Genomic DNA, 15070 nt, shown 5'->3' with positions numbered 1-15070 from the left:
ATTTTAGAACAAACAACAAACACTATATATCTCTGTGGTCACAAGAATCTGATAGACTTGATACTTTATTACATTTCTAAATCAGCCATCAGGACCAGAAAGTACAGAAGAAAATTTTTTCTGCCATTTATATTTGTTCATATTTTTTACAATATTTCTGATTTCAATTATTAGCATTCTAGATGCATGACCGTTACTGAATTTGGAATTTTGAGTTGGCTTCATAATTGTACAGCTTTCCAGTTCCACGTCTGTTTCCACCACAAACTGCAAGTAGTTTGTAACCACAAAAAAATAAGAAAAAAGCACTACATATAATTAAATGAGGTGGGCAGACACAACCACCCCATCCCTAGACTAGAGGGTTGAATTTGACACGTGTCTAGGAGACTTAACATTGTATTCTAGAATTACCATTTTATAAATATTTACTGGTGGTGAGTACTGCATTAAATTCTAGACTTGTCCCCCCAACATGAAGTCATCTTCCATGGCAGGACAGCCCCAGGAGGCTCATAATTCGAACCACCCACATCAGTGATGGTATAGTGACCAAGCTGGAAACAGTGTAACACGAAAACGTGGGTTTCTAATTCTAACTTACTCATGTGATCAAATTGTTTTCTCTTGGAAAATCACTCTTTGAACATATTCATGTGCTCCTGTTTTTTTCCAGATCAGAAGTACTTAAAATCAGGCTAACCACTAGTAGTATGTGGATGATATGAAAATTGGACTGGAACTGGACACACATTGGATATTACTCCTGGGAGAGACAGCATCCAGGTAATGACGGCCATTGACTCAAACTCATGAAACACCATTATGTACTACTGGAGAAATAATAGCTCAGTGAGTTGAATGTTCAGTGGGGTCAAAATGCAGACATCTGAAGGTCATAAAAGTCAATACCAGCCAGGCACACTCAACCAGTCTTCCGAGGACAGTAATTCAATTGTTATAAACCGGTTATTGGTTTTTTTTTTGGGCAACCAATTGTATTGAATTTTGCAGAGTGAAAACGCACTCAGAATGCACAAAAAAGTATGTATCAGTTATGGAATAAGACGACTGTGCAAAGCACTGTAGGACAAGTATCCAGAGAGGAGATCGAATCAAGCATTAGAGTGAAACATACACCTCATACCAGTTCCCCAATGACATTCCCAAGACGCACCCATTCTTACCTGGTAAACAGCTAGCTTCATACTCAGGTCTGTCTTGTTGTGCACAACAATTCACATCCTTTCTCCACTGCCTTATCATAGGGGTAGCAGGAGCCTTCCATCTAGCTGCTATGTCCCTCTTCCCCACAATTGTGGCCATGTCTAAGAATGCCGGGTCTACCCTTAAACACCCAGAACCCTCCTGACCCCCACGCAGCAGCAGCAAAGGTGAGAGTTGCATCTCCCAACCCAAGAATTTAGACAATTCACATGCTATAGCGGTGCAATAACTCTGAATCGTTGGACACAACACACCATGTGGTAAGTCAGCAGTGGCATGTGAACGACGGCGATAGTGGGATCCAGAAGAGGGCCGGCCTGGTGTAATCTGGCAGGAGTGAGGTAGGCACTGTAAAGTTAGTAGGTCTGAACCAGGTAGAGCCTACATAATATTGATATAACTCTAGGAGCCATTATGGCATCTCAACAGTCGACATCTTCCAGGGGAAGCAGCCACCCCTCCCAGTGGGCTCTAAGTTGGCCCAGTGTATGAGGGGCATTAATGACTAGGGTACGATAGATCTGAGAGATGCCCCGCTTTCCCAATAGGCCTAAAAGGAGTTTAGCCTCCAGAGAACTGAATTCACGAGGGGTGACGTCGCAGGACATGTGTGCGTAAAGTGCGTGTCGCAGCTACAAATATTTGTAGAATTGTGAACAGGTTGAGTGCATGGTGCCCAAAAGTTCCCAGAAGGAACTTTTGTGAGCTCTGGCCCGCACATCACCCAGTTGTGTTATGCCAATGAGGTCTCATATCCGGACACCCTCCAGCACTGCTGCCTCTATAAAGGGAATGATAGTCTGACGTTTTGGCATGTTTCTAATCTCAAGATGGCATCACTTTTACAGCACTGAGATTCACTCTATAATTTTTAGATTTGTGGGTAACTAACACATACATTTCAATACAACCCAGGCCATAAGTTTGTGCTACATTGAGTAAATAATTTACAGATGCGGGTGAGAAAGAAAAAGATCAGCAAAGCAAAGAACGTGCCAGTGCAAGAAAAGAGGATCACTGAGATTGTGTAGTTATGCAAGCCTGATAAATTATTGGGATGGAATTAGGGACCTTAGTTAGTGCAAGAAGTCAATAACATTGATATTGTGTAGCCATATAGTCCTGGGAAATAACTGGGATGGCATTAGGGACATAACGTAAGTGTTACATAGAAGTCACAATAAAGTGTAATACATAACAAGATATTTACATTATTTACTGGGTCCCTCAGAAAACCCTAAGTACCCAGACAACTTCCCAGAAGTGCACTACATTCCCCAGTGTTCATGTTAAAAAATGTTGAGTATCCCTGGACATGAAGTGACCCAGCCTGTGAAAGGTGGCAAGCAGCAGAAGGCTCAGCCTGGGCTGTAGCCCATCAAAGAAATCACAATTTAGGGAGCGATAATAAAGACTGCAAGCAAGCCCAGCAAAGATTTTAAGAGTTATTCTAAGATACACCCTGGTAGCTGACAAGGCAATCAGAAGGACAAAGATGAGGTAGACTGTCCAGCAGGTGTCTGAAACTAATTGGGATGTAAATAGTCTGGGTGTGAGAGCAGAGTGCCAGTGTCACCCTTGACACTCTAGGAATGGTTACTTGGTGCAACAGTTTCAGAGTCCTAGTAACTGGGGAATACCTTGGAACGTCCCTGAAGGACAGTTTGCATGTCTATAAGAATCCTTGCTCATTTAGATGGCGTATACCCATGCCCGGAGGTATGTCATTGTAGGGTTCCCCAATGACTCTTTCTGTAGGCATGAGGAAAAGCATAACAAAAGGTCACAGCAGCAGGCCTCTGTTTAGTGTGTGGATGGGGGATGGACGTAGTGAGGATTCATTTAAAACAGTGTCCTCATATATTCCAACCCCAAGGATGACTGTAAGGAAGAACAGCCAGCCATCACGTGGAAATACAGGGTTTACAAACCAACACTGAGCTCCCCACCTAACATTTTCAAAGATTACATTTAGGTCAGCCAAACAACTGATTTAAGGATGGTATGATCTACCTCTGTTCTGCAAGAAATTAATAAGGCCACCTGACTCCAGAGGTCAAATCGGAGCCAGCAGACAATTCTCTCTCAGTGTCCATGCACGGCTCCAGGAGGGGTCTAGCAGTTCCTTGGTTCTCCTTGATACCAGGGGTTGTCTAGATCTGTAGACCATCACAAGAGCTCTCCTCTGTAAGTTTGTTGTCTGTTCTCCCTGAACTCATAGAGTCCTGAGGGAGATAATTACTTCTCCAATACAGTGTGCAGTTCATCAGCTCATTTCAGCTGTACTTGGATGGGGGAAAGGAATAAAATGTTTGTAGTTGAGCAGCATCCCCAGCTTTGTCAGCTTCCCTGAAGCTATAAGTAGGATAACAGTGTGATCTTTGTGAACAGATGAAGTCCACAAATGCCACTGGTAAGACCATTTGTTCATGAGCAAATGAGGTCCCTCAATAAGGGATCATTCTCACAATAGTTCTCCATTTCACACCTCCTAACTTAAAAAATATAGATTTTTCTGTCCTTAAAGGGCTTAACTGGGGTCGTAAGTAAAGTAGGGAAGGGTGTGTCCTCATTTGCAAGCAATGGCATTTAGATTAGTATCCATAAATACGTTTAGTATAGATAGGAACAACGGTCTAGAAAAGTTACTTGGCAAGTCACTTTTCGGTAGATATTCTATACCTTACTCCACATGTATGTGGCTACGCAGTGTCTATTACCTTCAAGATATGTAGATGTGGAGTTAGGAATAGTACATCTACATTATCCTATATATTAAAATGTGTGTGGAATTTAATAAAATATCTACTGGTCCAGGAGGCAGGTTGCTTCTTAAATCTACTTGCCCAATTTCATTCTGTAAAAGCTCTGATAATAGCTTCTCTGATCACGCGAGGGCAAATACTATAGAAAGGCTTGAATACTTGCAATTTCAATCCCTACTATAGAAATTTCTTTATGTTGCTACCTTTCCGCAGATCTGCATACCATGGCTGGAGGAAGCAGTAAGCAATAGTTCCAGGGCTGGAATGCCTTTGAGTCTGCAAACCTACTAAGTTGCATGTTTTAAGGATGTTCACTAGCTCTTCTCTAATCTTTCCCCATATAGAAAAAGGTTGGGAATTTACTTCTGACAATGGCAGAAGTAGAAGTTCTTCCAGGATTGGGAAAAAAAGTGGTTGGAGTCAATGTGAACTTGTAAACGCACAATAGATTTTCGCATGAGCAAATCTACACATGCATAAGTGCTTGTCCTAAAATACAGTTCACAGATATTTTCTAGGAGTACAATTTCCTTGTCTACTTCTGTAAGTTCTTGTGAATTCATGAAAGCCACTAATTCAAAGACTTTTAGCATGGGTGCACTTTTGTGACTTTCTTTAAGAATTGGGTCCCTAATGAGGGTGCTGACCAAGACATTTTGTTTTTATTAATATTCTATTTCTCTCTCTATCTATCAGCTGGCTTTACTGTGAGTGATTGCATTCTGCTGTTCCGCAAGGAGAATATTGGCACACCAAGTAGTTTTGTTCTGTACCAGGAATTACTGTGGCAATCAGTGGTGCAAAGAAACTAGAGGGGGAGCCCTCTGCAAAGAACATTGAGGCCCCCCCAAACCCACACAGGGCAGGTGCTATGCTGAGGGGGTCCCCTGGAGGGGTCTCCCTACACCGCAGTGACTGCGGGAACTCTGTTACACCAGTAGTGGCAATGTGTGCTTTTTGAGACCAAAAAAGTTTTTTTTTTTTGCCTTTTGCCAATGTTTGTTACAGGGGTGAGGGCCTGGCAGCTCCCACAACAATAAAGTGTTACAAAAGCCAGGTCAAAACAAGACATGCATTGACGAAACCAAAAGACTCACAACCAATGTTATATCGGTTGGCTTTGCCAGTGCTTGTTTATTTTCATGCTTCCTATAATCGTGTTGAAAATGTTACACTGATTTTCGATTAGGAATATTTTTTGGAAATACTAGCATGCATCAACACATTTTACTAAATGAAACTTCAAAGAAATAGCACCTAAAATGTCATAGTAGCGATAGGTTTTTGTTTACTACCTGTATTTGATTTTGAAAGCAAAAAATCATCACTCTTGCTTACAAGCTTCTGCAAATATTTTCACTGCTTGATGCAGAAATATTGGCTGAATGGATTTACACCAAATCTGACTGAAGGCTGAACTTTACTGAAGGTAGTGCTGTTTGCTTGGTTTAGCATTCATCTTTTCAGTAGTTTTCAGGACATGAGCATTTAAGTTTGGGTTGGGCATGAAAATGTTAAAATTTAGAGCTATCTGGACTGTTAATCTAGAAAGCTCCATGAACACAAGGCCTACAAGGCCTACACGGATTAAGAAAAATGCTCAGATTTGATTATCCAAGGGAACTTTTTCTCGTATCTACAATTTCTAATTCATTGAACCAAAAGAGATCTGTGAAACCAAAACAATATGGTTGGTTGGTCCAAACACTGGAAAAAAAATACATAATTGCAGTCTCCATTACAGGATGCAGGAATTTAGCCCCCACGTACTGAAAAACGTGAAGGGGCTTGGGGGCAGGTTGCATACAACATGACCTAGAGGCCCATGTGGGGGAAGGAAAAGAAACACCCCAGTGTTTAAAGTTTTTTTTTTTAATAACAATTCTTCTGCAGACCCAGTGCATGCCTTACATACATGCGACTTCAAAGCTTCAAGGACCCATGTTGGCCTGTGTGGGATCTTCAAATCCAAAAGCATGTGTGCTGCCTACTTGAAGTCCAACATTGGCCCACGGGAGGCTACCAGAGGGGTTGGCCACCTGCAGAGGATCAGTGCAGAGGTTCACCAGATATCAACTCCCATTTCATAAGGCCAAAGACCACACACTGTAGGGGTTGGTCGATAATGGAGTGTTGGGCACAGGCCTGGTGCAGAGTCACCTCGTACACTACTGAAAGCCATGTGCTTTATGCGCTTCTGCCCTCGTAGGGTTTTGGTCAGGGCCAGGTATGGATTCCTGTGGAGGGTTAGGTGCAGTGCCTGTAGCCAAGCCCTGATTTCATAGTCGCTTCCTCTCACTCCCTCCTATACTTTCACTATCTGAACCACTGCTATTCAGTGTATCACACCAATCACTCACCCATTTCCTTCAGTCAATCAGTCCCTCTCAGTCACCCACTCATTTTCAGTTGGTCATCCTTTTATACTTTGTTTTCCTTTTTTTTTACACACTGTCTTATTCATGGTCATGCATTATTTACTCAGTCCTTCTAATTCAGACTCTCATACATTTGACACTCACATAAGCGTTCATCCACTTTAAGTCACATTATCTATCACACCCTCCTTCATTTTCACTGTTTCTCATTCCCTCTCTATTTCACTCCATCTCACTCACCCCCTCATTTTCACTCACTATTCTTTTCAGTATTTGACTCCCTTATATGTTCATACTGTATCTCACTCAATCACATTCACTCTTTATTTCCTCTCTTCTCAGTCTAAAACCTATGTTTTAATTCTGTCTAAGGTAGTCCATTGCACCCACATTCTGTCATGCTTGCCTTCACTTTGACTCACTGTCTCTTACTTTCTCTCAATACCATACACACCCATTCAGTTCCTCTTTTACAGTCAGCCATCATTTCTCTCAGTGACAACCTTTTTTCTTCTTTCTCACCCATTCTCACTCGCTCTTTATGAACTTCCTTTAACTCAGTCTTTCCCTCTCTTTGGTACTCCTCCACACGCTCACGCACTCTATCTACCTCACAATCTCTGAAACAGCTTCTTTTATTTTCACATACACTCACTCTATCTTTAACACTCATCCACCTACTCACTGTTAGACATACACCTACTTTCAGTGATCCAGTCATTCACTCACTGACTTCATTGCCTTCACTCAGTGTCCCTTACACATCACAACATATATTTGAATCTTTCTTTAAACAATAAACTATGACTCTGAAAAGATCACTTTTTGGATTTTTATAAACTCATACTTTTTGTGTTTTTTTAGTTTTATAAACTAAATATCATGCTAGTTTCTTGTAACTAGTATTTCTTTCATTAACAAAATGTACATAAAGTTATTTAAAAAATGAAGAAAACAATTATGTTCTGAAAATCATCTGATGGTTATTAATTAGCTTCAGCTGAGCAGCCCAAGCTTTTTCAATACAAAAGATAATTGTGCCACATACTAATCAATGTATCCCTACAGTTTCATAAGAGGGAGGGTCAATAGCCTTATTATTCCTCCTGTAGGATTTCCTCTGGCAACCAAACATCAGTAAGTTTGGCAGACTGCCCTCTTTCAGATGATGTACTCAGTTGTTCAGCATCCCTCTACCTCCCCAATTTTTCTGTGAATAACTGCTGTTCATGCCAAATCAAATCAAATCAAATCAAATCAAAAAAATGTATAGAGCGCGCTACTCACCCGTGAGGGTCTCAAGGCGCTGGGGGGGAGGAGGGGGGTGGAGGGTCACTGTTTGAACATCCATGTCTTGAGGTTCTTTCTGAAAAGCAGGAGGTCTTGGGTCTTGCTGAGGTTGGTGGGGAGGGAGTTCCAGGCCTTGGGGGTGAGGTAGGAGAAGGATCTGCCTCATGTGGTGGTGCGTTGGATGCGGGGGACTGTGGCGAGTGCGAGGTCGGCAGATTGGAGGTTGCGGTTGGGAGTATGGAAGTTCACTTTTTCATTGAGGTAGGTTGGGCCGGTGTCGATGGGGATCCAGTGAAAGGTTTTGAGGTGTGATGAGATGTGTTCATGGCGCGGGAGGTCCAGGATAAGGCGTGCGGCTGTGTTCTGGATTCTACGGAGTTTGCGTTTGAGTTTGAGTGTGGTGCCGGCGTAGAGGGAGTTTCCGTAGTCAAGCATGCTGGTGATGAGTGCGTGGGTGACGGTCTTTCTGGTCTCTATGGGAATCCATTTGAAGGTTTTTTTCAGCGTGCGGATTGTGTTGAAACAGGAGGAGGTGAAGGCGTTGATTTGCTGGGTCATGGAGAGGGAGGGGTCCAGGATGATGCCAACGTTGCGTGCGTGGTTTGCGGGGGTAGGTGCGGGGCCTAGGACGGTGGGCCACCAGGAGTCGTCCCATATGGTTTTGTTGGGGCCGAAAATGATTATTTTGTTTTTGTTAGAGTTGAGCTTGAGGTGGTTAGCTGTTATCCAAGTGGCGGTGTCAAGGAGTGCAGCGTGGAGGTTGGTTTTGGCAGTAGTACGGTTGCGGGTGAGGGAGATGATGAGTTGGGTGTTGTCTGCGTAGGAGAAGATGGTGATTCCGTGTGGTCGGAGGATGTTGGCGAGCTGGGTCATGTAAATGTTGAAAAGGGTGGGGCTGAGGAAGGACCCTTGGGGGACTCCCCAGATGATTTTGGTGGCAGTGGAGTGGAACAGAGGGAGGAAGACTTTTTTGGGTTCTATCGGTGAGGAAGGAGGTGAGCCAGTCTAGGGCTTTGTGTCAAATCACTGTGTTGTGGAGGCGTTTGCGGAGTGTATGGTGGCAGACAGTGTCAGAGGCCGCAGAGAGGTCCAGGAGGACGAGTGCGATGCATCAATGTTGTCCAAAGCTATATTTTCCTAGCTTGCCCATGCTGAGTTTTCTGGCACACAGTGCATGGAACATATTTGGAAGTTATCTATTTTTCTACCAGGTGGAATGGTGAAAAACCTACAAACAGTTGGTTCCCGTGGTGATCTGAATCCTCTCCCTCATCAACATTCAGTTCTTCTTGCTCCTAGTGTTCTCCTGGATTTCTTTCCTAATCATCTTATCCAGAAGCCACTTTAGAAAAAACTAAAGTTTTGTTTGCCCAAAGAAGTAAAGCACAACAAAATTATAATACAGTCTCTTTGCTGCAGACTGTAAAGCATCTCACAAGCTCAAGGACTATTGAAATGGGGACGGATACGTACTCAGAGCCAACCAAACTTCCGCAATGGTCCTTAAAGATCTATAAATCCTCTGCAACCCCAGAGCAATAGGCACTTGAACTGTAAATCCCTTGTTTCATGGTTCCATGTATCATGAATCCTGCATGGCTTCAAATGTTGAAAAATGTAAACCTAACCCAACATGTGTGATTTTTTTAGTTTGACTTATATAGCTCCTATTTTAAAACGACATCGTCGAGGATGCTGTTGATGGGGGCGTGCAATACAAAGTCCTCCATCGGGAATGCTTCATGTAGTGGTGGCTTGCAGGCTGCGATGTGAGGTCCAATGTCAGGGAATATGTCATGCACTGGCGAATCCGATTGCGAGGATGTCAGCTGTGTCAGTTCAGCCCAAGAGACCACACCTGGGCAGGCAGCCAAGCACCTTCAGGCTCACCTAGAAGGGTCCAGGGCTGGGGTGGCAACACTTGTGTGGTACAACTCACAGCACACTGAATCTAGGTGCTGGGATGAAGATGGTTGGAGCCTTTTCTGTCATTGAGGCTCTAATCAGGATGCCAGCCAACTATCCCTTGGAGTCACTGTGGTAGTCCTGGGTTCAAGATGCAGTTCCAGTCCTTTTCACTCAGGCAGCAGGGCAGCGGGGAAAAGGACAACAGAGTAGCAGGGTAGCAGTCCTCCTTGCAGCATAGCAGCATAGCAGTCCTTTAGAGTCTTCCACAGGTTCAAGGGTGTCCTGAAGAGTTGATTCTGAGGGTCCAATATTTATATTTGGTGCCAGCTCTAAAGTAGGAGAAGATTCTGGAGGTTTCCACCCCAGAAGTGTGTGAAATTGCCTGCTTTCCTGCCCTGGCCCTAGCTTGTCCGTGGGCACAATAGACAGTTGTGAAACACTCGTGACTGTGCTGAGGTAAAGCCTTTGTGAAGTGCAATTGTGATAGGTGACAGCTTCTCCCTCTCATCCTATCAGACATGACTCATCCTGCCAACACGTATTCCCACTTTGTTTCACTTTGTAGGAACAATGCGCAAAGACAGACTGCCAGCTACACATAGGCATGTGACCAAGGATATATGCTGCAGGCACCAGATGGTTAGGAGAAAAAGATCCTACCTTTCTAAAAGTGTAATTTTCAGAATTGGTACTTACAATCTGACTTTACCATATAAGAGGGTGTTAAATTACAATTCTTTAGACACCAAAATCAGCATTTCTACCTGCTCCCAACTGAACGTTATCTCTTACTAAATGTGATAAAGTAATCCAAAGCTATCCCAATGTTATCCTGTGAAAAATGTAGACCTTGAATTAGTGAACAATTAATTTAAGACTTTTTCACTACCAGGACCTGTAAAACTTAAAAGTATGTATCCAACTTTTTAAATGCACTGCCTTGAGGGGTGTTTTGGGCCTTCCTTAGGGGTGACTTATTTGTATTACAAATAAAGATTTAGGCCTGGCAAAAGGTTTATTTTACCAGGCCGACCTGGTAATTTAAATGCCATACAGTCTGCAATTGCAGACCTGAAGTGTTTGACAGACTACTTAAGGGAGTGTCAAATTAGTGCTGCAGGCCCACTAGAAGCGTTTAATTTACAGACTCTGGGTACAGGTAGTACAACTTAACTAGGGACATGTAAGTAAACTAAATGAGCCAAATGAGTGTAAGCCAATGTAACTGAGGTTTAGGGAGGGAGGATGCGCACTTTAACACTGGGTAGTAGGAGTTCCAGGGCCAACAAAAAATGAGATCACCAAAAACAAAATGGAGGAGTGAGGAAAAATCTTTGGGGTAATACCACCCTAAGGCTGACATGTCTTACAACAACTTTCTAAAAAGTTACGGACTTTGCAGAACTAGTTTTGTAATTGCAGTACTAGCAAAGGATGTCCTGCCTTCCAAACCTGGAAAAACACTTCTGGTCCATAGCTTTGCTTCTATTGGTGGACCCATGAATGATCTGTGAATCTTAAAACACCCCAAACAAAGAAGCCATCTAATTAGTAACAAGTCTATGCTTTCAAAACAAGTCCACAGTCTCTAGGAAAAAGGAGCCCACCACATAGAGAACACTGTTTTTCACACTGTTCACAGAGATTGAGACAGGGAAGCTTCTGCTGTGACCAAAATACTTTGAAAGGTGGCAACAACCATCTGCAAACAGTGCAGGGCAGTCATCTGATGATAAAGATATTGATGCATTGGAAACACTAACAACTGTAAGAGAATCAAAACTGTGGACATTTTTTCAAACTCCACAGGGAAAAGAAAGTAAATCCACACATAGTAACTTGCAATTTTTGCAGCCAGGCTCAGCACTGTGGACATCCTGGGATGTACTTTTGAGCACAACAGGAACAGTGAAACACTTCAGAACCATTCACTCAAACCATTACTCCTGGAGGGAAGTGAAAAAGCATTGTCAGAAGGAAGGGGAGGAGGAATCATTTCAACCAGAAGTAATGAGCATGCTGGAAGCCAAGGACACTGAAGAAGACCCGAAGCTACAACTGTTCTCCATCTATGGCAACCAGTGCAGAAGAATTATTTGTTCAGGAGATATTACCAAATTGGTCATTTCTCATGTAATGAGCCACAGTCTAAAAATACCATAACCTCTTCTTCTCAAATTTAAAAAAATGACAATCTCAGAAAAAAAGTAGTTAATCAGTATATAACGTTACAAAAAATAAAAGGTTCTAGGATCAGCACCTTATTAAGAACACAAAAAACAACAGCTCCTGCTGATGGTGTATTCCCAATAGAGCTTGGACAGAGACCACCCTCTGCAGCCAACCCCCACTTTGTAGCTGAAGAAAGTGTCTAGTGGGGATTAGGCACCCACCAGGGTTGGTCATCCATGGAGGGTTCGGTACAGGGCCCTAAGGCAAACCCGCACTGTGCATAGCCAGAAGGCATACACAGCGAGGTTGATTACCCATAGTAGATTATACATAGGGTCTGGCCATAGGTTATGCTCTGCAGCCAACCTTTGCTACGCAGGTCTGAAAGTATGCGCTTCAAGGTTTGTCTGCTTTTGACAGATTCAACATTGGGCCTGCGGCCAGTTGCAACTATGCACAGCAGAGGTGGTTGTGTTGCAAGAGTTTGAGGTCAACAAAAGGCAAGGTAAAGAGAACAGTTTGATATGGAATAAAATACAAAAACAGAAATTAATAAAAAAACAAATGTTAAAGTGAAGACATGGTTTGCTTTGCTTAAAAGACTGTCACATATCTTCAAAACAACCATTTGAAATTCACTGGAAAAAGCTCAGTTAAAGTACAATTAAGTTAAAAAGCTAAACGTAAAAGCCAGTGAAACTCACCTGATATGGGTCAGTAAACTAACTATAACTTGCAACCCAGTTATGTACTGCTTATGATCTTACAACTTACATCACTCCCAAAATATTAACATCATGGATGACATCTCAAATTCGTTGATAACCTCACTGGTGACATTTTCCATGATACTGCTGACATTAGTTTTGATTTTTGCTAATTATGTGCATTATAAATTTAAACATTTATTTTATATATAAAATGAGTGAAAACTATTTTTGTAATATGTTGGTTTTGATCCATGGGTTGAAATGTAAGTACATTATTATAAAAAAAATTAAATCCAATGAAAAAACACTACGTTACGGCTATGCCCCAAACTCTGAATACCACTGAAATTTACTAGTTATGATTACCAACACATGCCATAACTTGTGCTGGCGGTCATGCTCAAAACCCCAATTTGACAACAGTACAAACACAAAGAAAAAAAGGTACAAAGAGGACAACATGATGGGCAGCATGATTTTGTATCACATGTTGTGTGCATATGTCTTTGGTTTTTCCCCATTTGACCTGGTACCATGACTCAATTTTAACACTGTTTTTGCAGAAAATATATAACTACAGATATATAGAACAGAGTAACAGTCCCCTTCTGTATAGTTATGGTTCAGCTGCAATTTCTGTTGGAACAAATCTTTTGATTTGTTTATGTGTTTTGACCTTATGTCGGATCTGCATGAAATATGGCAGTTGCTTAGCATGGGTAGCAAATGTCTGCTATGCCATTTTGTGTGACATCTTTTTTTTGCCATTTAAGCTCCCATAGTAAAATTGGCTTGTACCTATAGCAAAAACTGTTGAAGGAATTTACATCAAATTTGGCATGAAAGCTGAACTTTACAAATAAACTTTGCTTTAGTTGCTTTGGTGCTAGTAGTTTTTGAGATACGTTTTTAAAAAGTTGTGGTGGCATAGAAACAATTCATACAATCATTTTTTTATATTTCTGCCATTTAAAATCGATAATTGTTTTATTTGTGACTCATGTCAATCAAATTTTAGTTTTTTGACAAATGTGATTGGCTGAAGAACGGCTATATTTTTCTGCCTTTTTAAAAATCAATTCAGATGTGGGAATTTTTACTTTGGTAAAAAAACACACCAGTATAAAAGCAGAGAAAAGCAAGACATAACGTGACAATGATCACAAGGTGCCATTTTAAGTTGTTGATTTGTGCTCCGTTTTGTGAAAAAATACAAATTTGGATATGTTCCATCCCCTGTGTTTCGGTCAACAGGGAGCCCAAGAATTGCGGTCTTTTACGGGGTACCATGTTTCCAGGGAACAGAAGATACTGCAAGAAGCCAACAGCTGGGGGCTTGCGTCACTCTCACTTGGGGGTTTGCAGCTGCCTTTTTAAGCTGGTCCACAGAAAGTCCACTTCAGATTTTGGTTCTTTTTCCTTTCTTTTCCTAATATGGCTGCTTCTTTCTTGGTTTCTTCCTGGCTTTCCCAATCTATTATGTTTCCTGTCATGTAGTGTATTGATGTAATTTCCTTTTCCTCTTGTTTTTACTTTATAAAGGCTTCAGTCTGGTTAGAGGGAGGTTTGCAACAAAGCTGTGTTGTTCTTTCATTTCCTCACTTCATCCACTTGATGATCCTGTTTATTTCTGAAGAATTCCACTCTTAGACTCTGGCTTCCTTGTTTTCTTCATTCCATTGAAGTCTTCATCCAGCAAGGCAATTTGTACGTCTTCGACCTTTTCCTCCTGAGATGGGGCAGCTTCTTAAGGGTACTTGACTACCATACATCCCTGTGTGTGGTGACATTGTGGCCTCTGGAAACAGCTGCCCTTACCTTGGACAATGGAAGACCCGGACCCAGACTACGATTCAGAGTCCAGATTTGAACAGGATATAATTCACAAAATTCAAAAAATGGTTAAAAAAGAGACAGATAAATGAGATGTGAGGCAACGAGGAGCAGAAAAATGAAGAGGGGATAATGGAGAGAGTCAAAGTCTGGGTGCAGTGGGGATGCTCACCTGTGGCTCGTTAGGGCCAAGGCCTGACCACAAGGAAGATTGTGTAGCCAAGCCCTGCTGTGCACACCTGAAAGCTATGCATTGGTGAGGCTGACTGCATGCCTTGGGTTTGGCTCAGGACCTGGTAGCAATCTGGGCCATCTGACCAACCCCTGCTGAGCAGTGAGTGGAGGTTGTCTGCAGCAGACTGAGTGCAAGGCCTGACCACTGGCCAGACCCTGGGCCCACCCCTCAGTGCATATGGTCAGGGACACCACACCTGGCAAAAAAAGCACTAAAAACAAATGACTGCAAATTTACAGAAGGGTCACAAATCCCCAGGTAAAATAAATAAAAAAAAAAAATACAAGCTCAGTCTCCCTGGGGCTTTGCTTCAATAGTGTATAGGGGGGGGGCACATTAGAGTTATCTTAAGTAACTATAACTCATGCTCTAAGGTAACTATAGCTTGCAATCCCACCTTGCACAATTTCTTTGTCAAAAATATTTATAACTCTGTTTTTATTGAGTTTAGAGAACATAATCAACAAGTAGAATACAGTGCAGTGCTTATCAGTGTGAGATATGGCAGTATCGCTATGTCACATTACAAGAGGACATCATTCACAAAAATCC

The 15070-nt window shown here is 42.2% G+C and overlaps 1 protein-coding gene and 1 long non-coding RNA gene across 3 annotated transcripts in view; one reads left to right on the top strand and one right to left on the bottom strand.

The window, feature by feature from the left end:
- GABBR2 (gamma-aminobutyric acid type B receptor subunit 2) overlaps positions 1-15070 on the bottom strand; it is a 3493747-nt gene that overhangs the window by 2459278 nt on the left and 1019399 nt on the right. The window lies entirely within an intron of this gene.
- LOC138281587 (uncharacterized) overlaps positions 676-15070 on the top strand; it is a 531591-nt gene continuing 517196 nt past the window's right edge. The window contains exon 1 of the long non-coding RNA XR_011200904.1: positions 676-786. This is a non-coding gene — a long non-coding RNA (uncharacterized lncRNA). The remainder of the gene's footprint in view (positions 787-15070) is intronic.

The sequence above is a fragment of the Pleurodeles waltl genome, chromosome 2_2, assembly GCF_031143425.1.
Source record: "Pleurodeles waltl isolate 20211129_DDA chromosome 2_2, aPleWal1.hap1.20221129, whole genome shotgun sequence".
NCBI classification, from domain to species: Eukaryota; Metazoa; Chordata; class Amphibia; order Caudata; family Salamandridae; genus Pleurodeles; species Pleurodeles waltl.
The sequence above is the reverse complement of the archived record's forward strand: the minus strand, read 5'-3'. Positions and strand labels throughout refer to the sequence as shown.